The sequence below is a fragment of the Camarhynchus parvulus genome, chromosome 3 (genome assembly GCF_901933205.1).
Source record: "Camarhynchus parvulus chromosome 3, STF_HiC, whole genome shotgun sequence".
NCBI classification, from domain to species: domain Eukaryota; kingdom Metazoa; phylum Chordata; class Aves; order Passeriformes; family Thraupidae; genus Camarhynchus; species Camarhynchus parvulus.
This window is the reverse complement of record NC_044573.1, coordinates 27,819,780-27,833,328: the sequence shown is the minus strand read 5'-3', so window position 1 is coordinate 27,833,328 and position 13,549 is coordinate 27,819,780.

Genomic DNA, 13,549 nt, shown 5'->3' with positions numbered 1-13,549 from the left:
CTTCTTCTGTGTATGTTTGTGCTCTGTAAAGACTTTGTATACGTTGTTGCTCCAGATGTCAGCCGCAGAAGGGAGCAGCCAAGCTGCAGACAGCAGCAGCCACAGGAGAAGGATGTGAGGGACACACTGCCCAGCCAGGGGACATCCTGGCAAAGGTGGCACTGCCCTCCTGTCCCCATGCAGCACCTAGCTCCGCTGGCATTCACAAGCCCATTCCCAGTGCTGATCCTGCTGGTAGGAAAGACAGCCTGGCTGCTGTGGTTAAGAGCAGCAATATCTCAGCTGCTCTCCCGTGAGGAGGACAGCTCAAGGCAAGGCCCTGGATGGGCCTGAGCAATGGCTGGAGCTGGATGTCATGAGTGGGACAGCGTTGTACCAGCTGCCAAAAGGCAGAAGTGTCCCACAAATAACCAATTGTACATGAAATGGCCAAAGCCTGCTGATTAATCTCCAGCATCAGCTCTAGATTTCAGTAGTTGTTTTGATCTGTGTGTTAAATATTCCCAGTGCCTTCCTGAAAGTACATTTGCAGAGGTTTAACAGCAATTAAATTCATATGTATCTCTTGCATGGGAGCTCAGCTTCACTGAATATGGTTTCAATAATCGAGTGGTGTTTTGTTTACATGCTGTAATTATGATATTAAAATCTATTCCTAAACCTCACTGCAGACAGAGATTTTTTTAACTTATGGCAGCCTTTGCAATGGACAGCATGATGCAGAGGTAAAAGGTGACAAGGTAGGTGTGGGGTGAGCACTCATAAGATTACCCAACACCACAAACACAGCTGAGTGGGGTTCCCAGCATCCAGCAAGAGGGCCACAGCTTCCAGCTCTTCAGCTGAAAGCTACTGGATGGCTAGCTGGAATCCCTGAGAGACAGGCATTAGCAGGGGACTTCTGTGGGATGCTCTGTGTCCTAACAGGGTCACAAGATGGATGAAGTATTTCTGCTTATAGCTGTGGCTTTAAGATTCACACAGCTAGGGCTCACACTTAGCATGAAGATTATGCTCCCCTCAAGTGATAGGATGTAGGATCCCAAATCTTAACCCTTTAAATTTGCCCAGGCCTGCTAGGAAGGGCTCAGAGTGCAAGGGGAATTTACCATTTGGAGTAAAGCTTTCTGGTGAGCCAGAACCATAAATCAAGCACAAGGTACTTGATACTATCTCTGGCTCAAAAGCCTTCAGCACTTTCCCTCTCTGGATTTGTATGTCCTTCCTTGTGGCTGTCTTCTCAACCTGCAGTGTAAGCTTTTGTAGAAAGGCGCTCTGTTGGTACTGAATGCTTGATACCCAGAGATTTTGCCTTACAAGCCATAGCCAGTGCCCCAGTGAGGACATATCCAGATAATCAGTAAGAGGTGGTGAGGAGAAGTATTTGAGATCTTGTGTATTCTCTCAGTTGTGAATGTGGACAACCCTGCCCCATTCCATGGCCAAGTCAGATCATGATGGTGTGAACAAACCTCCATCAGCCCGCTGGAACTCGGAGAAAGAGCTCAATGCAGGCAAGTAAAGGTGACAAAAAGTTGTGGGTTTATGCTTCTCATCTCTCCACCTCACAGCACGTGCTTTTCCCTGCTGCCTCCCACCATCACCCCAGCTACACTGCAGAAAGGAGTGCCTGGAGACTGATTTGGTGGGAAGGTCAGTATTTAAGTACTAAGTGAGGGTGGAAGCTCTGGACAAGCCCCTGCCTGGGCCCAGGCAGTGTAGGTGCATTCTGTGCCTGCCCACAGCACCATCACAGCCAGTGCCTGGTCAGATCCTGCCAGGGACATGCCAACCTTGCCATGCCAACCTTGCCATGCCAACCTTGCCTCAATAAGCTGGACGCCGCGGCCCAGGCTCTCTGGGCTGCATTACACAACCAGCTGAGCAGGATCCAGATGACTGCTCTTCTCTTTATAATCTGTGGCCACAAAAGAGAGTTAATTTGTTTGTCATGTGTTGAGTTGATGACTTTCCTCCAAGCAGAGGAGCTGTGGGAAGAGAAACAGTCAGGGGCTGAGATGAAACGGTACCTCCAATACTGAAGGCGAAGCAGACTTGCCTGCAGTGAGTTTTCCTTTCCAAAAACCATGCCTGGATAATCTCAGTTTGTACCTAAGAGATAGCAGAGCTGTCAGGACATACTGCATGCGGCCACACAAGGAAACACAGACGTGACCCCTTGGCTCTCAGGAACAAATGTAAGGGGGAGGGGGGAAAAGAATTAGCAGGGGAAGAAAGCAACAAAACCCAAATTCATACAGCAAACAAATGTGAGAGCTTCTATTTTTACTTGGTAATCTACATGCCTGGCCCCCTTCCTATTTCTTCCATTTTTAATCTACAACAAATATCTCTGAACTGTGCTGAGACAATAAATCTGGGGCCCTTTGAAGGCCTTGGGCGGCAGTGCAACAACAATACACTTTATAAACTAAACATTTTGGAGATACATTTTCCCTTTGATCTGCAGTGGTACCCCCACTGCATGTGTGTGCACACCCTGATGCACTTGCACATCCTGCTGAATCCACCATGCCACGGGAGGTTGTTCTCCACCACTGGTGATGGACACGAGGGAGGTCATGGATGGCTGTAACACACGACGTGCACCCACTCAGGGATGCACATGTGAGCAAAGCTCTTTTGGTAAAAGGACACTGTCAGGGATGTGACCACTCCAACATTGGTAAACAGCAGAATTTAAAAGGTCACGGTGGCAGAATTAATTGTTCAATGGTAGGGGCAGGAAGTGGTTATAAGCAATAGCGTTTGTTTCTTTTTAAAGCACAGTGAGAGAAGAGGAAAGGAACTTTATTGCATGATATCTTCCTTGTACCCACAGGAACCTCAGCAGGGTCACGTCCATGAGATCTACTATGCAGCCTCCAGCCCTGAACTGGCAGAGTAAGTGAGGGCAATGGCTATTTGTCATCCTTTGTGCAAGCCTGCTCTGGACACTTCGCCTGTGGGGTTCACAGACAATTGTTGACAGTGGAAAAATAATGATGTGATCCCTCCACCACTCTAGTGAATGTGTAGCTGAGCCCACTGTGGCCTCCCACAGCCACTGAGCTGAAGGGATGCAGAGCATTTATGAACTGCACATTAATCACCAGTGCATCACTCACTTAATTCCCAAATACAGCTCCCCTGGGCCAGTGAAATTGCTGTAGCTTAGCAAGTAAATGGGATCTCTAAGCACAGCAATTTGGGACAAGACATAAAAAAAAAAAAAAACACAGCTCAAATAAAGAGAGTGAAATCTGGCTGTGAGAGGCATGTGTGGCCTAGGCTCATATTTCCTGGTCACAGAAATGTGAAGGCCCTGTTTCATCAGCTCAGTCTCCAGGAGTCAATACTCACAGAACTCTGTCACAGCAGGCTACAAAGATCAATCCTACTGAGCCAGAAAAGAAGTGGTCACGTCTGAAAACACCCTGGCCTCTTCTCTAAGGACTCTCAGCCAAAAGCCAGCCTGGATCAAACCTCTTTGGCTTACAGGAACTGACAGGATCACAGTAGGAGTGGAGAGATCCATGGGTTTGTCCCCTACACTGCAAACAGATCAGCTGCAGCACTTGCTGTGTGATGGAGATGTTACATCCTGAGGAACACACAGAAGGTTGCTGCCTGTCATTCTTACTCATTTTCTGGATAATCCAGCCACTTGTTAACCTGCTATTGTGCAAGCATCAATTCAAACTCCAGAATAACAACTTCTACTGCTTGTTTGGGCTCATTCCTGATAACTATGCCCAGAGCTGTCACCAGAAGATTTCCCCTTACTTAGTTGATTCTAGGGAAGAGCTGCACCAGGCACACACAGCTGTGGGGCCAGAAGAGCAGGGCAGTAGCCACAGCATTTTGAACCAACAGCATCCTCCAGCCCCTGCCCTCCAGAAACCAAAGGGAGGACAAAACCCCGTTGTTTGACACAAACTAATTTCCTGCAAAGGCTTCAGAGCGAGTTAAAAGCACAGGCGAGTGCACACACAGAGAGCCCAGAGCCTGAAACCCGAGCCGGAGCAGCCTGATGGAGCGGGGAGCTCTCCATTCATCCATCCATCCATCCATCCATCCATCCATCCATCCATCCATCCATCCATCCATCCATCCACCGCGGTAGGCGGATGCGGACCGCGCTGCCCCGCCTTGGCTGGAGTCGGCAGGCGGAGGGCAGCGCCGGTGTTTGCACAGATGCGGGTCTGTGTCATGGGCAGAAGGGCTGAGCAAAATGCTGACCCTCCGCTGCCCAATATGGATCCCTCCATAATTATTTTCCAGGCTCCTTTTAGCCATCTTAAGAAGGTCTTGTTCTCCAGCTGCTTCTCAGGTCCCTCTCACACTAAGTCTTCTAACCATGAGGATTGTCAAAGCTAAGCTTCAGGCAATTCTCCCTACCAAAATCAGAAGATCCTTCTTAAAATGTAAGATTTTTTTTTTTTAAAGGATTGAGGTCTTCGGTTTGCTTTCTTGCTGTGAAAGCTACACACAAGCTTTCCTCTCCCCTCAGGAGCCCTGTTGTCATTGCTTTGAGGATGAGGGAGATGAGAGGCACGTGTGAGCACAGCACTCCAGGAGCTGCAGCTTCAAGAGTATTCAGAGGGCAAACCCCAAGGAGAGGGGTTAAGTTTGTCTCTGGTGTCTCAGGTCATGCACAGGGGATGGTTGTACAGTGCCTGGGAGCAGCTGGGGGTGGCTGGGATGTTCCCCCAAACAATTCATTCTGCTTTCAGACAGTGCACATGGAGAATAAGTATGGGACTAAACACTGGCTACATGTTCTGTACAACACAGAATTTAGGGGCCAGAGGAGCTCACAAATTAGGGCTGGAAAAGACTTTGGAAGGTTGTTTAGTCCATCACAATCCCAAGAGTGCATCAGCTATCCCTGCAGTGCTTCTGACATGTTTTTCCAACCTCTCCTTTGAGACACGTCCACCAATGGATTTCCATCACTCTTTTATCCATTAGTAAGGGTGACCTAGGACATGTTTAACAACTTGGGCAGGAAACCGAGAAAGTAAACACTGGAGTGACTTCACTTTCCAGGATGAGAGAAGAGAAGAAAGTCAAAAAGAAGTAAGGAGGTGGATGGGAAAGCTGAGAAGAGCCTCAAAAGACTGCCAAGATTTGAAATTTTGTCTCCTTCCACCCTCCAAGAGCTACATAAACCCTAATCCTCCTCTCACCACATCTGGGGACCCAAAAGGCTTCCAGATGGTCGACAAAAGAAGAGTCAGGGCCATGTCAGCACCCCATGAGGTCACATCACTGCTGGGAGGTGATGTGTGAGGCCGTGACTGTAAAACCCTTGTCTTCCTCAGGAGCCAGCACTGAGCCCAGGAGCAAGGTTGTGTTGGGGAGGACACATCCTCCCCATCCCTGGTGAGTGGCACTGCTCTCTCCCATCCAAACACCCTTTCAGGTTGTCAGGAGTTGGTGGTGCCCATGCCAGGGCCTCTCTCCTGCAGCAGCTCTCCAGCAGCTGGCTCGCTGCAGTGCAAGGCTCCAAGCCTGTTACAGCCCTGTAATAGCAGAGCAGCTCCACTCGGTACAATTCAGCATTACCACTGCTGTTGATCTTGGCGTATTATTTATCCATCTCCCAAGCCATAAATTTCCTTCCTGGACTCCGTGACTTGCTTTATAACCACACTCTTTGTGCTGAGACTGCAAAGCCCTGGGGGCAAGACCTTTGCCTCCACACTTTCTATTTAGGGCCATGCGGTTTTATGACACTAACAGAAAGAGTAACTTCCCAGATGACTTTGCAGCCATCACAGAAGTTTTTTTAAACGCTACTTTTTTGGCTACTCAGAAGGTCACTGATAAGAGCAGGGATAAGCCTCAAGCCCAAGCTGCTACCACATGGAGATGAGTAGATCCTGGTAGTTCACTTGCAAATATGACCTACAAGCATAAAATCTTTGCCCTGTTCTCCCAAATGTATCAACATTAAATCTCCCCCCAAGATCTCATTACTTTGCCTCTGTTTTTCAAGTCTGAAGTCTTTAGGGAGGTGAGCAGCCCCACCACATTATCACTGCAGGGTCAGCAGCCTGCATGATCTCTGCACCAAGCTTTGGGAGCTCAAGCAAAAGCAGTGTTTGCACTGTTGCACACGTTCATGTCTGACTCCCAGAGAGGCCCCAGGCTCACCAGCCTCCCAGCTTGTGCACCAGGACCAGCATCAGCTGGCTCCTGCTCCAATCCCCATCCCAAAGTCCGTCATTCCCACCAGCCTTCTTGCTCTGGACCTCTGCAAGGGTCACTTTTCATTGGGGTGAGGGAACCTCAGCAATGCTTTCCATCCCTGCCTGCCTCAGCTTGGAGGGGTCCCCTGAGTGTCCCACAGAAGGACAGGCACATCTGGGCTGGATCACAGGGTGGTGCAGTGGCTTTTACAGCTACAGGCTCCTGCACATGTTTCTGAGCAGGACATACATGCTCAGAGATCGAGATGCACAGGGACCCCTGGGCTGAGGGCCCTCACTGACACAAGCCATCCCAGGTTGCCCCCTCTTTGGAGGGCTCAGCTGCGGACACCTTGGCAGGCGGGGGGTGGTGGGAGGAGGTGCTCTGGCCGATGCTATGGCTGATGCTTTCCCACTGGGCATGGAGAATTGCTTTCTTCTGAGAACAGAGGCCAAACGGAGGGAATCATTTACACCACTGAGAAGTGGGTGTAACACTGCAATTTACTGGCATATTGCAGCCACAGAGGCAGTCACTTCGCATGGATAAAGAGAGCTGTGAAGAAAACAAGGGAGGAGGCAATGAGGCTGAGAGTAAATCCACAGAGATCAATAATGTTACATTAGATTTATGCCAGTTAGTAAACCAAAGGTTGTGCTCTGCTCTCTGCAGCACTGGTTTATCACAGCTCCAGATTTTATGCCACGGTCACTGCAAGCAGGATCCGTCCCCTGAGGTTTTAGGAATAACCTCTTTCTCTCAAAACTCTTTTCTTTAGCTGTCTGTGGGTTGAGAGAAAGAGACAATGATGTGTGGATGGAAAAACAACAAAAAAGAGAACTAAATTAAAATTAAAATGCAGCAAGACTCCAAAGAATTTACAGATGTCTCTCCTCTCCTTCCCCCCCTGCTTCTCCGTGGTCAGCTGTAAATATTTATCTGGCAGGCTGCAGTGAAAGGCATGGCCCAAAACACTTAATCACAATTCCAGCATGGCTGCCCTCCAGAGCACCCCAAACTTGAGGGACCGTGGTTTTTTCTGCAGCATTGTTAGAGGAAGGCACTTCTGCCCTTATGCAGGCAAACAAGCAACTTCAAAACCAATTCATAACATCTCCATCATGGGCTGCTGGATGCTTTGTTTGTCTTCTTCTTTGGATATTTTTCTTTTTAAACGGTCTGGTTTTCTTTTTAAACCTGAATGGTGAGGGTGGGCAAGCCCTGTCACCCCACTGTCAGCAGCAGCCTGGTGCTGACTGACAGGCAGAAGTAGAGTTGAAGTTGGACTGGATCAGTGAAGAGGTTTGGGAAATCTTCCCCAGAATCAAAGGAATATTTTTGTAATTCACCCCAAACTGTTCTACAAGTATTGATGGAACCTGACCCCATCTTCCCTATGAATGGTGGCTGTCTCTGGGGTAGAGCCTTGGCAGCTTCCATGGGTCTCTCAGCAGAAATTTGGGACAAGTGGAAGCACTGCTAGAGGCTGGCAGTTGTAGGGGCTTTGCTTTTGAGGATGCCCAGCAAGAAGCACCGTTGGCACAGGGATTGCTGTGCAGCAATGGGTACCTGCAAAATCGGGAGCAAAACCCATGGGACCAGGGACTTGCAAGCCTCACTCCCTGGTTCTCACTTTCATGGTGAGTCTGGCCTTCTGATGTATCTCCCTGCAAGGATTTTGGGAAGATTTCCCCATCTTCAGCTGCACTGTTCTTCCCCACCACAACCATTACATCAGGCTCTAAACCCTGTGTATTTATATTTTTCCATCTCCTGATGGCTCACTCTCCAGTTTGATGTGGAGGAGCTGGGAGAGGAGAAAGGACCATAACACACAAGGCTGTGGATCCTCTGGAACACATCCTCAGGGCCTCCCTCTGTGTTTGCTCCAGCCCCAGAGGCTAGAGCACATAAAGAGGCAGCCAATGTTCACTTTGTGTCCCAGCTTCCAGCCTCCCCAGCCAATGTGTGGCAGAGTCTTCCTTGGGGGAACAAATTAAATGTCCCACCAAAAGCTTGGTTGCTACTTCACCATAGCGATTATTGCCTCAGTTTCCAGATGAAACACAAACATATTTTGTTTTTACAGTTCTTTGCTATTTTCTGCAGGGAGTGGCACACTTTGGCCAAGCGGAGCCATGCATGACATCATATTTTCTTATTGGCCTTTACTGCACAGCAATTGCCTCACCAGTTATTGCCACTTACTGCCAAGTAGCTGTTTCATCACCTGATTATTTATCAGCCTGCCTTTATGCTTTCCTGGGCATTGAGATTCACCTCACTTTCTCCCTCCTTCTTGCCAATATTTCCAGTGGAAATGATGCTCTGTCAGCACATCTGCAAACATGGAGATTTCCTTGAAAAGACAAGCCCACTACTTGCTCCTTTAGAGCAGGTGATCAGTAACCACACAGATAAATTGGTCTGAGGTTAATCTATTATCCTGTCAGGGGCTGTTGCAATTTTTATCAGACTCAGAGCCTAGAGAACTGATAAAGCCCTCTCCCTCTAAATATAAATATATGATAATCTCAACATCCTTCAAGAAATAAACTCCCTTCTCTGCTGTAATTATTGTGACCTTACTATTGCAATGCAAAGGGTACCTAAAAATGCAGACCAGCTAAATCCAAGTTTTCAAAACCCAGAGTAGCCAGACTTCAAACTGCAGAGTTTTAAATCTATTTCTAAAGCCAGTGCTGTGAGATTTGAGGCCTTCTTTGAGATTTTGTACTCTCTGGGGCTGCTGATACTGCAGCAGTTCACTGTGAGCACTGACCCCAGTGGCAGCACCGTCAGGGGTCTGTAGGATGCTCTGGGTAAGGCAGGCTTTTCCAAAGGGCTCTCTTTGCTTTGACCACAATGGACTGCTAGGTTTTTATTGCACATAGGCCACTGTACCATGGGACATTTGCAGTCTCCCTAGCTCTGGTGTTCTCTGAGCCCATCCCACTGACTATGCAGCATCACGTCCCAAAATCCCAGAAAGTGCCAGGCCCACCTTTTCCCCTTGCAGTGGGGGTGGCAAGGTGCAGGGGCACATGGGGAAAGGCTGCTTTTATGGCAGGGGGCATGGTGCCCCAGACAAGGGGGGAGGTGAGGGGTGGCTTTGCATGCTCACCCCTGGGGACAGTCCCAGCAGTGCCAGGCAGTGCCTTGGCAGAGGATGGGGCAGAGCTGTGCTCTGAATGTCCCTGCTCTGTGGGGCTAACACAGTGCTGAGATTACCCAGCTGCAATTCCCAGCACCTGCTCTGTGGCTGCTCCTCATGTCCAGCAGCCAGGCCCTTGGGGTGGCTGCTTCATCCATCACTCCCTGCTCCCTTGGGACAGCCAGTTGCTGCTGCCTTCACACAGCTGAAGCAGACATGGCAGGGAGGGGAGGGCACGTGGGCAGAGGAATGTTCTCCATACTGCAGCTGCTGCCAGGCTGACAGCAGCAGCCAGAGCTGGGCTTTCCCACGGTTCCTTCACCTTCCCATCAGTGCTGGGGGTGAGGTGCCAGCCTGGCCCCTGGCTGCTGCCCAGCTCTCAAGGCGTGGGGAAGTGGAAGGGGCTGCCTGGGCTCAGCTGGAGCTTCTCTGACCCAGACATTAAGCATGATGCCCTTTTGGCAATGCACTTTGTCCTCCTGTTTTGTGAGCCAAGAGTTTATAAACCCACGGGGAGAAGAACCTCTTGTCCTCTCGGGCACTACCAGTCCTGCTTTTGGCTGCAGGCTCTTCTTTGCTGCACGCCCCTGAGCTGCAAATGGGTCTCTGCTGCCACTTGTTCTCTTGGCTTATCAAAGGAGGAAAAAAAAAAAAGAAAAGAGAAATCAAGCAGATCTTTGCTGTTTGCTTTTCCTCTTCAGGAACTGATTTGGAACAGCAGTTTGTCAGCCTGGCCAGTGCCACCCTCCTGCCCACCCCTATTTTGCCCCAGAATCAGCAAAGTGGCTGCTCCAGGTAAGTCCCTGAGAAGCAAGAGGCTCATGTTGCCTGCAGGCCCCATAGGGATCTGCTGACTGGAAGGCAGCTCCACATGTTCCACCATCTTCAAGGGACATCTTGGGTCCAGGGTCACATCAGCTCAGGCACATTCCCCTCCCCTGACATTGGTCTCAGGGTCTTTCTGCTGTTCAGAGACACAGGGGCAAGTCTGTGCTGGCAGCTGTGGTGGGACACCTGGACACAGCATTGAAGAGAAATGGAACCTTCCCTCTGTCCTCACCAGGAAAGGACATCCCCAACAGCCTGGCCCAGCCAAGATCGTGACATGAAAGGATGACTTGAGTGACACCGTGTTTATTTCCATCCCTGCTCTTTCTGTCACAAGCCCAGGAAGCCCAAATTATTTACCTGATACAGAGGGAAGCAACAGAGTGATTCAGAGAGCAGGAAACTTTTCATTTCTCAGAGGGAAGATAAATACTCTTCCTTTGCAGTAAGTGAATTGTTTGGTAGTGCCAGCACCAGGACAAAATGTGCTGCTCTCCTGGTTGATGTAGGACTGTCAAGGCCAGGCCACCCATGAACTTAGCCAGCAGGCAGAGGCTATGCTGTCATCTCCAAAGTCTGATGGGGGTTTCCAACCTGTACAGGACTTAGAAGATTAATTTCTGAGTGGCTGTTGTAAGGAAAGGGCTAAGACTTTGCCAGGCAGCTGCAAGATGCCATGGGAAGGTGAGATGAGGAGTTACCCCGTCCATGGTACCCAGCCTCTTACAGTGGCAAGCAACCAGGCAGCAGATGACCCCAGCAGAGAAGCCCAAAGTGTCAGGTTCATGTCCAGAGCATTTCCAGACACACTGCAATGAGCCCTGGCCAACCTCAGCTCCACAGAGCAGCAGCATCCCTCACAGAGCAAAGGCCTGGCCATGCAGGAAACCTTGGCAGCATCCCCAGCTCAGCACCAGGAGATGCCTTTGGTGAGCTACTCTGAAGTCCTGGTCCAGAACAGAGGAGCCTGATGGGGCAGTGTTCCCTCATGAGTGGGGCTGGAGAGGCACACAGGGACTCACAGATCTCATCCTGCACACCCTGGACAGGGGTGTAGGCCTGGTTCCTACAGCCCAGCCCAACTGGGCAAAGCCACTCAGCTGTCCCAGCTCCCCACTCTCCTGAAGAGCAGCTGTACCATCCTTTGGCATGTGGACAAAGCTCACTGAAGGAGCAATGGGCAGCGTGAAGCCCCTCTGAATACCTTCTTCATGGTGTTTAGATAGCAGTGCCTAAGGCACAAAGAGATTGGATTCCCAAGGCCACAAATTATAGAACATGTTCTTCTTTTAACTGGTGCTTCAGATGATCCCAGGCACTTGGGATAATTGTGGTGGTTAACCACCCTGCAGTACCACCTCAAGCACTCCAGTTAGTGCTGACACTTCTGCTACCTGCTTCCCTTCCCATTCCAGCCACAGCTGAAAGTCTTTGTGCAACCAATGATTCCTCGAAGGACCTAAACTCTTTGCTTACTCTGTTCTGCATTTCATATCCAAAGGGAGGACCTTTCCTCTGTGCAGTACCAGTGGGGCTCAAAAATACCCAGAAAATTCAGTATTTTGGTGTGCACCAGTAAAAGCCTATTTACCTCAAATATTGTGCTGTCTCCCAGGGGCAATCATAAGGATACAGTTTGTGGAGCACAACAGTAATGAAAGCCCCAGAAATACCACTGGAGATGGAAAGGTCAGGTGATTTAATAGGAACCATATGTGCTGCTCCAAGTTTTCTGAGTAATCCAGCTTCTGCATGTCCTCGCTGCATTACAGACATGATGCATCATCTCCCCTTTCCTTGGCTTCGTTACGGGGACTGAATCTCCCCTGAGACCCTAATTGCTTCAAATGCTCTCTGCTCTATTTATATTTGATGTTACCCAGTGGTTTCAAGCAATACTGATCCTGAATGACTGTTGATCTAGGGCTGCACCCTGACTGACATCTGCTTCGAAGGAGTTGTGTGCAGGTCTGTTTGAGTAACATTACACATGGCAGAGAGGACTCCGCTCTTCAATTAGGGGCTTTATAGTGATCCAGCCAATACAATGTTTTTCTTCACGGACAGAGCCATGTGACCATGATGGTTTTCATATTTGTGGACTTAGTTTCACGCTGATGTGTATCTTTCCCCTATCTTTGTGTTGGGTCCTTGCCTCAGCTGCTCCCTACCTCAGTTTCCCCCTAACAAACTGGTCATAGCTCCCCTCACTTGGCCTGAAGTGCCGCCAAACCTTGATAACCCACCCTGCCCTGTCTGAAAAGGGATCTTTCCTGCCCTGCCTGGTGGAAATAACTGCAGCAGGCCCCACTGCTGGCAGCCCCGGCATCTAGAGGTCAGCAGAGAGAGGGAAGAACATTTGTTCCCATCTCGGTGGACACGGACCTGCCTCATGGCCCAGGCACAGCGGTGCCTTCCCTGTGCCGCCACAAGGGCTGGGTGGTGGCGCAGGGCGGGGGCAGCAGGAGCACGGAGAGCAGACAGATGGCTACACAGCCAACCCGGTTATTACCGGAATAAATTGGGTAAATCACAGGCTAAGCAGTTGCTCTCCCTGCGGTAGAAGAGGATCTGACACTGTGATTGAAAATTAGCAGCATCTCAGAGGCAATCGTGGCTGGGAAGCTTGCTGTGCTGGGAAGCTCCGCTCAGCCGGGTGCTGCGCTTGGACTGTGTTATTACTGCACCTTAAACCACGAGAACAAAGTGTTTGGGACATGCTAATGACACCAGGAGAAACAGAAGCATTTTGATTTGGTAGTAATTGTAGTAATTATTTGCTACCAGGGCAGATATGAATACAATATAATGGGTCTGATTATTTATCAGCATTCAACACCAGAAAGAAAACAATGCTGGTAAATAGCAGAGGGTTTATTCTGGGGAACTGTTTAAAGCCAAGAAAGGACAAAACATCTCTCTTCAAAACAGGGCCTGTGGAGGCCCCGTGGCAAAGATCTAAAAAAGGTTTTCAGGCTTCACAAGAGCTATATATGATTGAGGTTTGGCCCTGATGTGTTTGGCTTGGTGGCACTGCCAAGGCCAGGTTTGCTGAGCAGCCTGCCCTTGGGCAAGACCCTGATCAACCTATTGCCAAATGTCACCCACTGGCAAAGAAACCACCCAGGGCAGAGCACTTTGGCAATCCATTTTGGAAAAACTTAGCAAAGGTGCTTCAAACACTTGCAGGAGCACACAAACAGGAGAGCTGTAGGCACACCAGGACAGGTCTCACAACAGGAGCACTCACTGTTCATCAGTGGGGAGCAAAGGCCTGTGTCACACACGCTTCCAGGCCACTAGAACAAGGACAGAGACTGACCAGCCTGCCTTGGAGTGTTGCAGGACACACCAGGGCAAGGCAGGCAT